General features: G+C 34.0%; 1 long non-coding RNA gene across 3 annotated transcripts; it reads right to left on the reverse strand.

The window, feature by feature from the left end:
• Window positions 1–4,753: 4,753 nt before the first annotated feature.
• Window positions 4,754–6,977, reverse strand: LOC109162398. 3 transcript variants are annotated; one of them, XR_002051081.1, is made up of 5 exons: window positions 6,566–6,977; window positions 5,481–5,875; window positions 5,236–5,313; window positions 5,059–5,135; window positions 4,754–4,886 (listed from the first exon to the last, which is right to left on the reverse strand). It is a non-coding gene; the product is annotated as an uncharacterized LOC109162398 (long non-coding RNA). The 3 variants fall into 3 exon arrangements; XR_002051082.1 differs by having other exon boundaries at window positions 5,469–5,875; XR_002051080.1 differs by lacking the exons at window positions 5,481–5,875; window positions 6,566–6,977 and having other exon boundaries at window positions 5,236–5,444.
• Window positions 6,978–7,322: the final 345 nt, after the last annotated feature.

Consider the following 7,322-nt stretch of genomic DNA (forward strand, 5'->3'; position numbering starts at 1 on the left):
CTATTCTTAAGTGTTGTTTGGTTTGTTTGAGGTGTTTAGGTGGTGAAAGGGGTAGTGGTTGAGTTGGGAAGAAGAAGGAATCAACACAAGGAAGAACAAAGAGCTGAGGTATAACCCATGGACTCCCAACTTTATTTTCACTCTGTTAAAGTGTTAGAAATGAGAAATAGTTGCTTAATTAGAAATGTTAGATATTGTTGTTGTTGATATTCTTGTGAGATATTGTTGATATATGATTGATTTGTGAAGTTTTGGGAGTGTTGAATTGCACTGGATGAGTCTACAAGTGAAGAAATAGGCTCTGGTGCACCAGATGGCCTCACGGTACTAGCCAACGGACCACGAGAAGGTCAACCGGCTAGCACCGTGGAGCAACGACTCCAGGGGACGGATCATGGCAAGATCCGCCGCCGCTTGGCAGAGTCAAGTGGCGGGGCTTCCCAAGCCCCTTCACCAAGCTCCGCCAAGCCAAAAAGGTTTCTGCCCGGGCTCTCTGTGGCTCATCTACGTGTCGTTCAGACCGGGAGTGTAACACCCCGTGTTACGCCATTTAATCCTGGATTAATTATTTAATTAATTCCGTTAAAGAATAGTTAGAAAGGATTTAATCTGGTCAGGATCACTTAATTAATTAATGTGTAATAAGGACTTTAAGTCTGTTAGGAATAAAGAAAGAGGGTCTTTACGAGTCAGATTCTAATTAGGAATCCTAGACCTATATACCTGTTAGGAATAGAAAGTAGGTCTTTACTATTCAGACTCTAATTAGGATTCCTAACTCTATAAATAGGGGATTAGAAAGCAATTAGGACACTTCCGACCCATATCACACGAAATTGTGCAAGAAACCTAGCCAAGTGATTTGTTGAGAAGTTTGCAAAGAATGTGAGAAATTGGATATGTCCAGTACATGATTTCCTTGTTTATAGTAAAGTGATTTACTAGAGTTTGAAGTATATTTTGAGCATAATGAGCATGATCAATACTTGTTAAGTATTTGTTAAGAATAGTTGCTAAGTGTTGAGTTATGAGCATGAAGTAGTACTTTATTGCCCTTATTTCACAGTGAAAGAGAAGTTGAGATTACTTTTACAGTAAAAGAGCATGCTTAGCATTTCATGGTTTAAAGTGCATTATTGGCTCTAAGTAAGCCTAAGTATTCTTTCAAAAACCTATATCTATTTTGGAAAATCATTATCTAGTTGCATTGAGAAGTTTGCATGATATTTGATTTCCAAAATGTGAGAAAGAGAAATTGTTGAGAATTATGAGCATAAGAAGTTGCATGTGACATATATATATATATATATATATATATATATATATATATATATATATATATATATATATATATATATATATATATGCTATCTATGGTGAGAAAATAGAGTTTTCGGAGGCCCGTTATGACTATTTCCTTTCGAAAGAAAAGAGAAAGAAAGAAAGCTTAAGAAAGAAATGGACATTGCGATCCGATGTGAAGTAACGATGCGTATTCCAACGTTACTAGGTTGGATACAACCCACCAGGCTTGGAATCTCGGTTAGGGGGTGTGCATACTAACAAGTACAATACCCGATTCCACAGAGTTTGAGAAAAGGACCAAGAGAGTGGTTCTGTGGGCAAGATGAGTATTAGGCCGGCTAGATGCCGAGCTCAGATAAATTCGTTCACATTTTGGTGAAGTTCCTACCTCGCCCACGAGTGAAGAAATAAAGAAAGAAAGAAAGTGAGTCTGTGTGACTCAAGAGAAAGAAGAGAAAAAACGAGTCGATGTGACTCAACAGAAACCTCCACAGAAGTAATATTTTTTTTTATAAAAGAGCGAGAGTATATATATATATATATATATATATATATATATATATATATATATATATATATATATATATATATATATATATATATATATATATATTTATATATATAAAGCATCATGACTATCTTATTGCATGTTTGGCATTAAAGTTGGATGAGAAGTATAACATTGTATTGTTGTTTAATGATTGACTTGATAGCATGAGTTTGTTCGTTACGTTTAAGCATCTTTATCTATCAGTTTGAGCTTGAATTTGAGTATTTCGCCATGATTAGAAATATCAGTTAAAGCATGAGATCTATGTTAAATTGAATACTTTAGAAAGCATGCCTACTTGTTGATTAAGGTGCAAGCATATAGAATTATTGTTGAGCATGAACTGTGTTGTTGTTTATGAGATTGAAAGTACTTGAGCTTAAGTGTATTTGTCAAATGATTTTCAAATCTATATCTATAGTACTTTACAGGGTTGAGTGGCGTTATACTTAGCATTCGTGCTAACGGGTTATTTTTCCTATTTGTTTGTTTTGTTAACCCCTTTCAGGTGGGCCAAGTGTTTGAGTGCGCTCGAGATAGTTTAGACCGTAGTTATGAGTTGTTAGTGGCTAGTTCAGATTTGTTCTATTTGTTAATGTTTAAACTTTGGAGTTTAGTTGCTTTGTTAACCTTTTGATGGTGTTGGACACCAGGGTTGTATTCTCCAAGGACGTTTGTAGTTTTGTGTTGAGCTTTGACTCTATCTAGCACCTTTCTTAGCCTGTGCAGTCATCGTGTGTGTTGAATGCGGCGGTGACACCCTTTTGGTTCGGTCGTTTAAGCTTTCAATATTATCTTAATCTTGTTTAGTTTATCTTTTGGAAGTTAAGTGTTGCGATTTAGATTTAAGAAAAGTGGGGTGTTACAGGGGGGCTTGGTGCGGCGGGGGTGTTGGTTTCTAGGGTGGGGTTGAATGAGAATTTTGACAATTCTGGCCTGATGGATCAGAAACCACCGGAATAGTGGGCGTTTCCAAATGATAAATCTTCAATTGAAGGTGATGCCATGGAAATTAATGATGCTCCTATTGGTTTGTGGAGCAAAACGTGGAGACAACGCAAGCCTTGTTTGTACAGAGTGCCTATCATTTGCATCCAAGTGGAGCACAGGGGAACATGATAATCATCATTAACAAAAATAGCTAAAGAATGGTAACTCATCAGCCATTCTGGAATGATGATAAACAGATTGACACTCAACATAGTTGCCTGCTTAGGTGTTTTTGGGTTCAGATTAACTACTAGGTGGAGAAAAAAAAAAAAAGGATGTGACTGTAAATTATAGTTTTGATTGAAGATTGGTTAGTCGAACCTAGCATTAGGTCAGAGGTAGAGAATGGATGCAGTGAAACACATGAGTTGGCATTCGGTTCTCAGTTCGTAGATGTTGGAATTCTTTTTCCCAGTGTGTCTGTCAATTTGAAGGTGAAACGGTTAAATACTTCGGATACAGGCAAATTATATTATGCACCGCGGTGCATAATCGATTATGCACCGCGCGTCTTTTTTTAAAAATGAAAATAAACAGTGTTTGTTTCCGCCGTTTCGCACCCTTTTGCAAAAAGTAACTCTGTTATTCAGTGTCATTTTGTATACACTGCAGTTTCAGTTCAACACAACTACAGTTTCATTTCGATATAACTATAGTTTCATTCGATATTTATAGACTCAAATATGTGAAAATGTTATTTAATTTTATTTTATATACACTATAGTTTGATTAAAACACAATTACATGATCATTTTGATATAATTACAGCTTCATTGTACAATATACACTCAAATATGTGAAATGTTATTCAGTTTCATTTATTGGTTTCTAAGTTTAATGTTATTAGTAGTTAAATTGATATATCCCTTTTGCAGAATGGATTTTTTTTTTCTTTGTTTTTTTTAGGTACTAAAGCAGAAGATGATGGCAAATACAGCAGTTGAAGATTCAGAGCACATGATGAAAAAAAGACCATGCAAATAGTATATGTTAGCATACAAACATAGTTTGAATTGTACTTTGTTAAAGTAAAACATTAGATAATGGAAGATTAATGTAAGCTAAATGTACTCTTATTACATATTATTTTACCTTTTCTATCTCGAATAGTGATACCATTGTAAATATTTTTTGTATCTAATACTCCATTTTGGAGAATAAAATGACACATAGCACAAAATCAGAGAATTAAGCTATCACTAAAAAGATTATTTATCTCATTCTCCATTCTCCATCCTATCAATAACTCTAGACTGATTACTAAACTATCTCTAAAAAGATTACAAAACTGTAGTATAAGTATTTATTTAAGGCAAATAGGCTTACCATTAGTTTTTATAAATTATTAACTATAGGCTTAGTAAAAGAGATATCTCACCCTGTCTATTGGTGATTGAAAATCACTTCTCCAGTTTTGTAACCAGTAACACCAAAACATGTTGGCTTCCAAATTGAACTCCCCTAAAGCTGAAATACAGAACCATTGAACCTTCCATAGTCTTGCGCAGCAGTAAACAGAATATAAAAATTGTACTACATATAAGGGAGCAAAAGTATTACGACACTAACTTATAAATTAGAATGTACACATAATAAAAAATGTGGTTATGCGTCAAGGTTCAAATTTAAATATTCATTTCTCGCATGGCTCATGGAATCTATGTCGAATCAAATAAAACAGGTGCACATCTTTGTGAACTACTCAAAACTAATGTAAGTTTGATAAAGTAATAGACAGTTAATTCTACTTTGACCTGTATTCAGAAACACAATTTTGATTAGGCATTAATGTTAAAATTGTAATCTAATTTTATCACATGAGTAGTTCAATCAGTGTAAAAAAAAAAAAAAAAACAGTTGCACATGTTTAGCTGTCAAATATTTAGAGTAAACTTGAATCTCTAAACATGAGAAGAGTAAGACTCGATTAAGTAATTTGAAAATTCAATTAGTTTTCAAACGGTCTAGATGAAATTAAAAAGACAAGCACAAATTCAGGTGAGTTCAACAATCATAACATTTTGCAGATCAAAAGGCGAACCTGCATGTTATATAGAGTCCATTAGAAACAATGAAATAAAATTATCACGAGTAGGGAACTTATGTATATTGAAGTAGAGTGAGAGCTTATTAGGGACTTAAAGCTTATCTCTGATAATGAAAGTACCACTGAAAGTCCCAATGTGCATAATGAGAGCTGATTAGGGACTTACCATGTGTTGACACTAACTTATCAATTAAAGCTCTCTTCAAAATCTTTTTAACCATCATAGATTGTGTAGCAGCTTACCTGCAGTTTAGTCAACAACTGATAAGTTAAAATACGACTAGCAGGCAAATGATGCTTATAATTACCATCTGGATTAGAAAGTACATGATTAGGGACTTACCATGTGTTGACACTAACTTTGTACTTAAGAAGTCTCCTCAAATTCTTTGAGACCATCATAGATTGTGTAGCAGCTTACCTGCAGTTGTCGCAACAACTCATAAGTTTAAATAGTACTACCAGGCAAATGATAAGTATAATTTCCATCTTATTTAGAAACAATGAAAGAATAGTAATGAAAGTACTGTTAGAGCCGGTTAGGGACTTAAAACTTATCTTTGATAATGAAAGTACCAGTGAAAGTACCAATGTGCATAGTGAGAGTTGATTAGGCACTTAACACGTGTTGACACTAACTTATCAAATAGAGCTCTCTTCAAATTCTTTGTAACCATCATAGATTGTGTAGCAGCTTATCTGCAGTTATGTCAACAACTCATAAATTGTCAGTCTTGGAGAATGGGGAATTAACTGGATAAACTGCTTATAATTTCACTCTTATTTAGAAACAATGAAAGAATAGTATTCTGGCTAACTAACAATGTATATCACAGTAGAGTGAATGCTATTTAGTGATTTAAAACTTATCTTTGATCCGTGCGCTGCAACTGTAAGTACCAATGTGGGGAACACAGATGATTAGGGAGTTAAAACATGTGACACTAACTTATAAATTACAGCTCTTTTCAAATGCTGGCTACCTGGAAAACAACACAGTAGCTAAATCAGAGACTTATTATATTCTAGACAAATTTGAGAAATCCAAGTAGTTATGAGAAGGAATTATTAATATGCAAGTAGTATTCCAATAGCCATTAGATGTCCCTATGCATTAAGTAGCACAACTAAAACTTATAGTATTCCAATAGCCATTATAAGGTCCATTTTCCAATTTTGTCTCCCAATCTTAGTACTTTACAACTATATAATCAACACATAGATATTCTGAAGCTCTTTTAAGCACCACCTAAATAATTTCTGAGTTAGCCAATTCATCTCCCTAAGACCACATGAGGAAACTTACATCTTCAACCACCATTGGTTCGAAGCGGAAGCATCCCAGCAACAACCAAGGTAAATCTATATACTGCTATTTTTATTATACTATTCTTTGTTAAAGAAGAGTCCTATTATCCCGAATGATTTTAGGGTTGTGTAAGAAAAAACTAAAAACTAGCTCAAACAATTACATTAGACTTTATGTGGTCATCAAAAAATGAATGGCAAAAATTATAATTCATCCTATAGTTTTTGTGGTCATCAAAATCCACATGCATGTGTTCTATATTAAATGAGTTCTAAAAATCTATACTTTAAGCTGCCAGTTTAAATAGATAAATTTACCAAACTTAGATCTGAAACGTAGAAGTGTTAGGGTTAGAAATCCGTACCCAATTTGTCATTCATTTTGTCGAAATCGTTTATCTGAACACACCTTTCTGCCTTTGGTCCACCGTGTATCATCACACACATTTCTTATCACCAATCTTCGATCTCTGTCTACCCATGGACTCCGGCGAAATATAGTGTTCACCGGGTTCAACTTTAGATGACGATAAACCCGTTGAAAAATCCAATTCGGGGCTTTGACTATGGAATGAACACTCAGATTGGGAGTATTGTGTAGACCTATTGGTCAGTTGATGCTTCACAGAACCATCATCTTCATCGTGAATCCATAGGTTAGAGTAGACGAGACTGACAAATCGAACCCTAACACCGTAATCTCCTCCATTTTTAGTGAGATAAACCACCGACTGTGAAGCAAAATGAGCCTCAGAATGGAGTAGTCTAGGTGATTAGGAAAGGAAAGCCAGCTGTGGACATCACGATCCTCATCTTCCTCGCTTTAGTACATTAGATTTAATACTATTATTATTATTATTGTTATTGTTATTGTTATTGTTATTGTTATTGTTATTATTATTATTATTATTATTATTATTATTATTATTATTATTATTATTAGTTTCTTTTCAAGTACTGTTAGTATATAATGGTCGTGAGGCACAATAATAATATAACCATAATTAAATATTCTTGTATTGTATTCCAGAGTTAATGCCATTTTTGATCCTAGACTTATTGAGGCATTGACACTTTTCATCCTTCATAATAAAAATTGCCACTTAGTAGACACTGTTATTG

This window comes from Ipomoea nil, unplaced genomic scaffold (assembly GCF_001879475.1).
Source record: "Ipomoea nil cultivar Tokyo-kokei standard unplaced genomic scaffold, Asagao_1.1 scaffold2942, whole genome shotgun sequence".
In the NCBI taxonomy this organism is placed as follows: Eukaryota; Viridiplantae; Streptophyta; class Magnoliopsida; order Solanales; family Convolvulaceae; genus Ipomoea; species Ipomoea nil.